Below are 7575 nucleotides of genomic sequence, written 5' to 3' on the forward strand. Positions count from 1 at the left end.
ATAATATGTTTTCAGTGTCCTGTACACATTTTGTGGCATCAGTATTCCTTGGGTTCAATTTGATCCCGGGCTTTTTTTTTTTTTGCTGTATAAATTACTTATTAAATATATTTATCTGCTATTTGTTTATTTGTTTTGGATATCATTTCTCAGAAATTACATGGTACTATCCTGGATAACAGAAATTGAACTACTTTTCAAACAAAATAAAACTATTAAAAACAAACAAAAACTCTTCTGTCCAATTCGAGGTCAATCAAATAGTGAATTGTACATTTTTCTGTAGTCATGCAATAGAAATTCTGCATGTTTTGGAGAATGGGGTCATGGGGTAAGTCGGGGTTATGTTCTATTTAAAACACTATTTGGGTAGCGAACAAAGAAACATTAAATTCACATTATAATTGAAAGAGGTTTAAATTGCTAGGGATGAACTGACCCCAAGGGCAAAACAGGTTTGTAAATTTGAGGATAATAGGAGAGTTAAAACCTATGTGTAATAAAGAAGTGCTATCTAGCTTTTTTCTTTAATAGAAAAAGTCCTGACAAGATGTTCACCATTCAATAGATGTCATTTCTGTATAGAATAAATAGTTAAGCATTAGGAATTGTGTTGTGTGTGAGAGATTTGTGCAAGGGTTGGTGCATTCGTTCATCCAAATGCAGCTTGAGTAAACTCTAAAATCCAACATGTCTCTCTGGTGCAGCTGTGTGGAGCTCATTATCTTTCCCAAGGATTTCTGGCCATCAAAGCTCTGCTCCGTATGTACACAATCTGATCACACAGCACCTGTGTGCTGACTTAAGACGGGGCCAAGTGTATAAGTGTGTGTGTGTGTGTGTGTGTGCACCTAGTCATGTGTGTTCAGATTTGTTAAATAAGGCTGGATTAAAGAGGTGCTAGTGGTTGTTGTTGATGAAGTCAGCCACGCTCATCAGGAAGGCAGTGAGATGTAACAGCATACAGCATCGCCTGCAGGGGTAAACAGAAGACATCTGACAGAGAACAAAGGAGTGTATGGACATGAGGACAGAATGGTGTGTACACACATATCAATGAAGATGCTGTTGTGCTAATACGGCGTGTAAAAGGTCGCATTCCAAATGTGTTCAATGTAGAGAGTGTGAATGCAGTCCATAGCAAAGGTCAGAACGCAGGCAGGCAGACTTAATAAAGAGCAGTCCATTAAACAGGAAACCATGAAGCAGAATGAAACAGAGGGTGGGAAACAAAGCTTTTAAGTTCATGACAACAAACACAACGTCGGCACCAATCAAGAACCGACACAAAACAGGTGAACGCAGTCTGAAAAACTGATTAAGAATGGAGAATGGACCAAAACAGAAACAAAGGCACATGCAATCAATAGAAAAGCATTCAAAGAGCACAAAAATATGGATATTTTTGAAAGGAATTAAAGAAAGAAGTTCAAGTTTAGCTTTGAACCTGATCTGAGGAAATGCAGTTTGACACTGTGCCATATGAGATTAAGATTGTTGTTGTTGTTGTCCTTCAGCTGCTCCCTGTTCAGGTTCACCACAGCAGATCATCTGATCCACATATTTGATTTGGCACAGGTTTTTCACACCGGATACCCTTCCTGATGCAATCCTTTCATTTTTGTCCAGGCTCAGGACCGGCACTGAGAGTTAACCCCTCATAAGCTGGGTGGGTTCCCTGCCCAGGAATCGAACCTGGGTCACAGCTGGATGAGTGGCAGATCCTGCTGCTGGACCACCAGGGACACCCATTTGAAATAAAGATTATTAAGATAAAATTAAGATCTTTCGAAAGAAATATTGATAAAAGAGAGTCTATGATAGCATCTTTTCCATGTCAGACTATGATCCTGTAATAGTAGATCTGCATTTATATCATCAAGTAGAAAAGGGGGTCTTAATAACTGGAACATTATAGAAACTGACCTTGTGTTTTCTGTCCATTTTGATGTTTCATTCATGCTTCATTGTTGCAATTACTGTATTTGTGGCTGTCTTCTGAGTGTTGTGTAATTGTATGCTGTACTGTTATTGCTGGCTTTGGCCTCCTGATGTTCCAGCAGCAGCATCCTATGCTCTCATTGCTGCAGTCTGGGTTTGATTTCTGGGCAGGGAGCTAACCCAGCCTCTGAAAGGGTAATTTTCAGTGCCAGTCCCGAGCCCAGATAAAATGGGAGGGTTGGGTCAGGAAAGGCATCTGGCGTAAAACCTTGGCTTAATCAAAATGTACAAACCAAATGAACTGCTGAGGTGGCCCTGAACAGAGAGCAGCCGATAGAACAACTGCTATTGCAGGCTTTAAGAAGAGCTTCATACTGTAGAATTGTTGGCTGTCTGCTTGTAATGACAACAGAAATCAGTCACCAGGGAGCATTTAGTAGTCGTCTTCTAAAAGGTCTTCAAATCTTGACCACAACTTATGCTTGCAACATTAATTCTCTCTCTCTCTCTCTCTCTCTCTCTCTCTCTCTCTCTCTCTCACCAATTCAATTCAATTCAATAAGCTTCACTATATAAACATATTACATGTAACACTGGGTGTCCATATAGTTACATAAATATGAGAGAATAGAAATTAAGCATTAATAGAAATATTGGTACTAAAAAAAGAATAATAATACAAATAAATAAAATAAAATAAAATAAAATAAAATAAAATAAAATAAAATAAAATAAAATAAAATAAAATAAAATAAAATAAAATAAACAAGAAATGAAACAAACAAGCAGGGCTGTGTGTATGTGTTTTGGGTGGGTTACTCACTGCCTCAGGTTTTGGCAGGCAGATATGTAGATAGATATGCAGGCAGATAGGGAGAACTTTCTCTCTCTCTCGCTCTCTCTCTCTCGCTCTCTCTCTTTCTCTCTCTCTCACTCACACACCGATTGATTGAGAACTAAATGGATTACAGCACTCACTCTGGAATAAGATGTGGCTAGTAATATCCAGGTCACATTGGCGCATACTAAAGCTTGGACATGTCAGATAAAGTAAATCAATATGCTGGTATGATGGCAACTTTCATTATATTCTTAAAAGGTCTGTTGTTTTCATTTAGAGCAACCCTGTTTGTAGTAGTGAGATTACAGGGATCACAGTCCACTGCTGGCTGCAGTGAGCAATGCTCAGTTTCTTGCTGGGTGGACATTTGTTCCCTGTTTACTTTATGGTTTATTTTAGGGGAGGCGTTTTGGGGTGCTGTCCAAATCTTCTAATTATATTCCTTGAATAGTTCACAATGTACCGTAAGCCTGGTGTACATTCATACATTTTTATGACTAAAGAAATACAAGTGGTCTATTATGTACATTCTTTTTAAAATACTTCTCTACTTTATTGTTCCATTAAAATGTTAATATTAATTAATATTAATTAATATTAATTATTATTAATTATTCATATTAATGACATGAATAAAAATGTTTTTTTTGGATTTGTGGATTATTTAGGCCCCAGATTCTCAACCCCTCTCCGGGACTAACCCCCTGTCCTCCACATTTCAGTCTTTCCTGCTCCCAAAAAGATAATAGTTCTCTGTTACTAAGATAAAAATGACGTGTTGGAGTGGTAAAAACACTAAAACCTGTGGTTTAGGATATCTGTTTCCAAATCCACTACTAATCCACAGTCCAATCCAGTCCAGATATTATCTTTTTCTCACTTACCTGCCAGTTACACTCACGTTCCTGCTAATCCCTCATGTGTTTATTCACCATTTTTAATCATTTTTTTCAACAGGTCCGTCGCCAATCAGCCATCTCTCGTCTATCACATGTAACCTACCAGTCGGCATACTGAAAGCTTAGTAAAAGCTCATGTGCTTCCTCTGAGACACGTGAAACCAGTCAGCTGCATCATTCTGATTTGCATCATGCTGTGTCACAGCGCAAAACACTCTGAGGAAATCACTATTTGTCTTTTTCACGTACACAAATTCACAGATGTCTACAATCAGCTACTGTCATTGTGATTGACAGGTTAGAGAGAGTATGGCATCCATCCAACACAGACAATTTTTTTCTCCCTCGGCCCCCAGCCACGGATGGTTTTGAACTTGTGCTCTTTCAATGATAGGGCAAACACTTTCCTGTTGCGCCGCTTGAGAGCCTCGAGTGTTTTGTTGTCTGTGTTTGTAACTCCTTGGATTTGACTTTTTTTTTTTTTTACTTCTGCCCTTCGTTTTTATTTTGATTGCTTTGCATTACCCTGTTTTCCTGACATTCGACCTCTGCCTTATTTTGTTTTGACCACAGGCCTGTCTGCTGATTCGGATTGTTAATAAATGGCTTCATCTGCCTCCATCTCCTGAAAGTCTCCAGTGCTCTCAATCGTACAGTCTGTTCTCTTTTTCTTGTGCTGCTGCCCTGAACAGAACAGTCTGCATAGTAAATAGTGAATGATGAGTGTGATTTCCGGCACAGAGTCTGAGTTTACATAGATTTGCTTTTTATGGGTTTTTCGTATCAAATTAAGCCCATTCACCCGGTACATCTGGGCATGAACTAATGATGTGAGTCATGCGTGTTGGTGTGTTGAATCAGCTATGGCTTTTTACTACAGGAGCTATTTTTTCAGCATCAAACACACACACACACACACACACAGAGGCATGTCACAGCACTGGCAGAGAGCAAAGACAGAACAATTATAATACACCCAAGATGTTCAGTTTCACAATACCAAGACAGTTATGTTCAAAATCTCTGTGGGATTTTGACATGAATGCTGTTCTGCTTGCTAATTAGATGAGATGAGAAATCCACTAATCTATGTGTCTCCACTTCTTAAGGCTGACACAACTCATCTTTGCACTGGTGGTAATAAACAGGACCATAATAATGTATTTCGAAGAGCTGTCTGTACCTGATGGCACTCACTGAGGCATAGAAAGAGACGAGACAGAACCGTAGCTGAGCTTATCATTAATTTTAGGGGGGCAAAAAAAAAGAAACTCTAATTTTACGTTAGCTATGACAGACGCAATACGAAAATAAAGTGTGAACGAGGTTTGAAGAACTGGGATTGTAAGTCCCACTGGGTTTTCTGTGACTGAAGATGATTTTAAGAAGGGTTGTGACTGAAAATGATTCCCCAGGTCTCGACTGAAGAGTGGATGCAATATTTAACCACTCTGCTGGGCCCATTTTCTAAAAATAATAGACAGTTTGAGTGGTTCCTGGAGCAGCTATTTAACACGTTTCCTTCATTTTTTCCCCCACTTTTACCTTGTTCTTTTTTGTTTTCTTGTTAAATCCAGGTGCATTTACCATGATTGGTTGCCATGTTTAAATGGTGAATTGGCATGCCCCTTTAGTCTGCGATACTTGCTCCTTTGAGAGGGGACAAAAAGAGCCCAAAGAGGTGCTCTAATCATCATGTGTTTTTCTTTATTTTATGGATAGGATGTTAACCATCTTATTTACTTTGACAATAATAAATTTAAATCTAAAATTGGAAACAAATATTTACTCCAGCAGACTTGCTCACATTAGCTATAGCTCCTCTCCAGTGCCAAAGGGGTTTGTTCCAATTTAAGTCTATTACTGTCTAAGATACATATATAAAAAAAGTGAAAAACCTGATTAGGTCATAAATGGGATTGAACTTATTGTAACACTGGGTCAAGTGTTGTTCTGGAATTCCTCTGATATAATGAGGAAACTGAACGCTAACTGGGACAGATCCTTATATGCATGTTCACAAATGCACACCAAATGCAAATGGCCAGATGATGACCGAAGGCAGGTGGGAATGAAAACAAGAGAAGAATAAAGTAGCAGCGTTCAGTTAGATGTAAATATTTTTAGTTAAATTATTTGTCTGTGTTTTGTTTGGTTATTTGGTTATTTTTTTTTTTTAAACAGATTGTTATTATTATTTAATTATTATTTAAACAAATGCTGAGAAGTTCAGTGGTATGATTATCTATCTATCTATCTATCTATCTATCTATCTATCTATCTATCTATCTATCTATCTATCTATCTATCTATCTATTCGTCCATCCATCCATCCATCCATCCATCCATCCATCTATCTATCTATCTATCTATCTATCTATCTATCTATCTATCTATCTATCTATCTATCTATCTATCTATCTATCTATCTATCTATCTATATGTACTTTGATAGATGATACAATGATAGTTGATGTGCAGTTTCCCATCCAGCAATGTATAACTGTACATATATTCTTGCTTAGACTTGGCTGAACCACCTACATACAAATTAAAAAATGGAGCAAAACCAGATTAAAGACCCACCAACCAAACAATCAACCAACTATAGATGATAATTACTTGCCCTGATACAGTGTTTGAGCCTGAAGCCAGTCTGAACTCTAAATCCTGCTTCATGTCTTTCTACATCATATCCTTTTGATTCACTTCCATTGCCTAAAGACGAACGTGCATAATTAGCCTGACTCAAACATAATTATCCTGATGAATCACAGGCTACGTTCCACCAAACATGTCTTTCAGTTACGAGGGCAGGCAGAAAAGGCCCTGAGAGAAAAAATAGACCCCTTTCCCCCAGGGGAGAAATGGGCAAAACCCATCCCTTCATTTAACTAGTTAAATTTTTGTCTGACACACTACAATGATCTTCAAAATGCTGTTCTCTTTTAGCACCCTGATTAATGTTGTGTAATATTTCATTTATCAGAGCATTTATTTACTCAACAGTAGGTTGTGCTAAATCAACATTACTAGCAACAGGCTTTTTCAACACAGTATAATTATTTGCGTCATTGGCTTTTCTGTGAAAATGATTTCCAGCCACTATTGTGTGTAATGTCACAAATGAGGAATGATGCTTCATGGAGAGACTGATACGATGGAGCAGATGGTGCTGTGGTTCCCCCTAGTGGAAGATTTTCAGCAAAATTAAAATAGGAATTGATTTGTACACTCTTAAATCTAACCTTTACATGTATTTCTTCATCCTGTCCCTCTTAATGTAACCTTTATAGGGTCTTTGTAGAAACCCTTCACTATTGTGTTTCAATATCAGATAACTACAACCATTTTTGGGAAGCTAAGAAGTCCCTGACTATCTAAGAAACCCTGGAGGAAAAATTTTAAAGAGAGAGAAAAGGGATAAAAATCTCTCAGCAGGTTAAAAAAAATCATTCTTACCTTATCTTTATTTAGATACTAAATTATCTAGAAACCTCCAAAAATGGTGTCATCCTTATGAATTAAATTCAAAGTAATCTTTCTCTCTTTACTTATATCTTTGAAGACTTTTTAATCCATGCAACTAGAAGTAAGAAGTAAGTTTAATTCCACCATATCATTACGGTCAACTACAAGAGAACTGCACTATATATTAATTCAATTTTTACACTTGTGTATATATATATACAGTACAATTACATATACACCGACCAGGCATAACATTATGACCACCTATCTAATATTTTGTTGGTCCCCCTTTTGCCACCAAAACAGCCCTGACCCGTCATGCACTGTGTATTCTGACACCTTTCTATCAGAACCAGCATTAACTCCTTCAGCAATTTGAGAAACAGTAGCTCATCTGTTGGATCGGATCACACGGACCAGCTT

The sequence above is a fragment of the Hemibagrus wyckioides genome, linkage group LG14, assembly GCF_019097595.1.
Source record: "Hemibagrus wyckioides isolate EC202008001 linkage group LG14, SWU_Hwy_1.0, whole genome shotgun sequence".
Lineage (NCBI taxonomy): Eukaryota > Metazoa > Chordata > Actinopteri > Siluriformes > Bagridae > Hemibagrus > Hemibagrus wyckioides.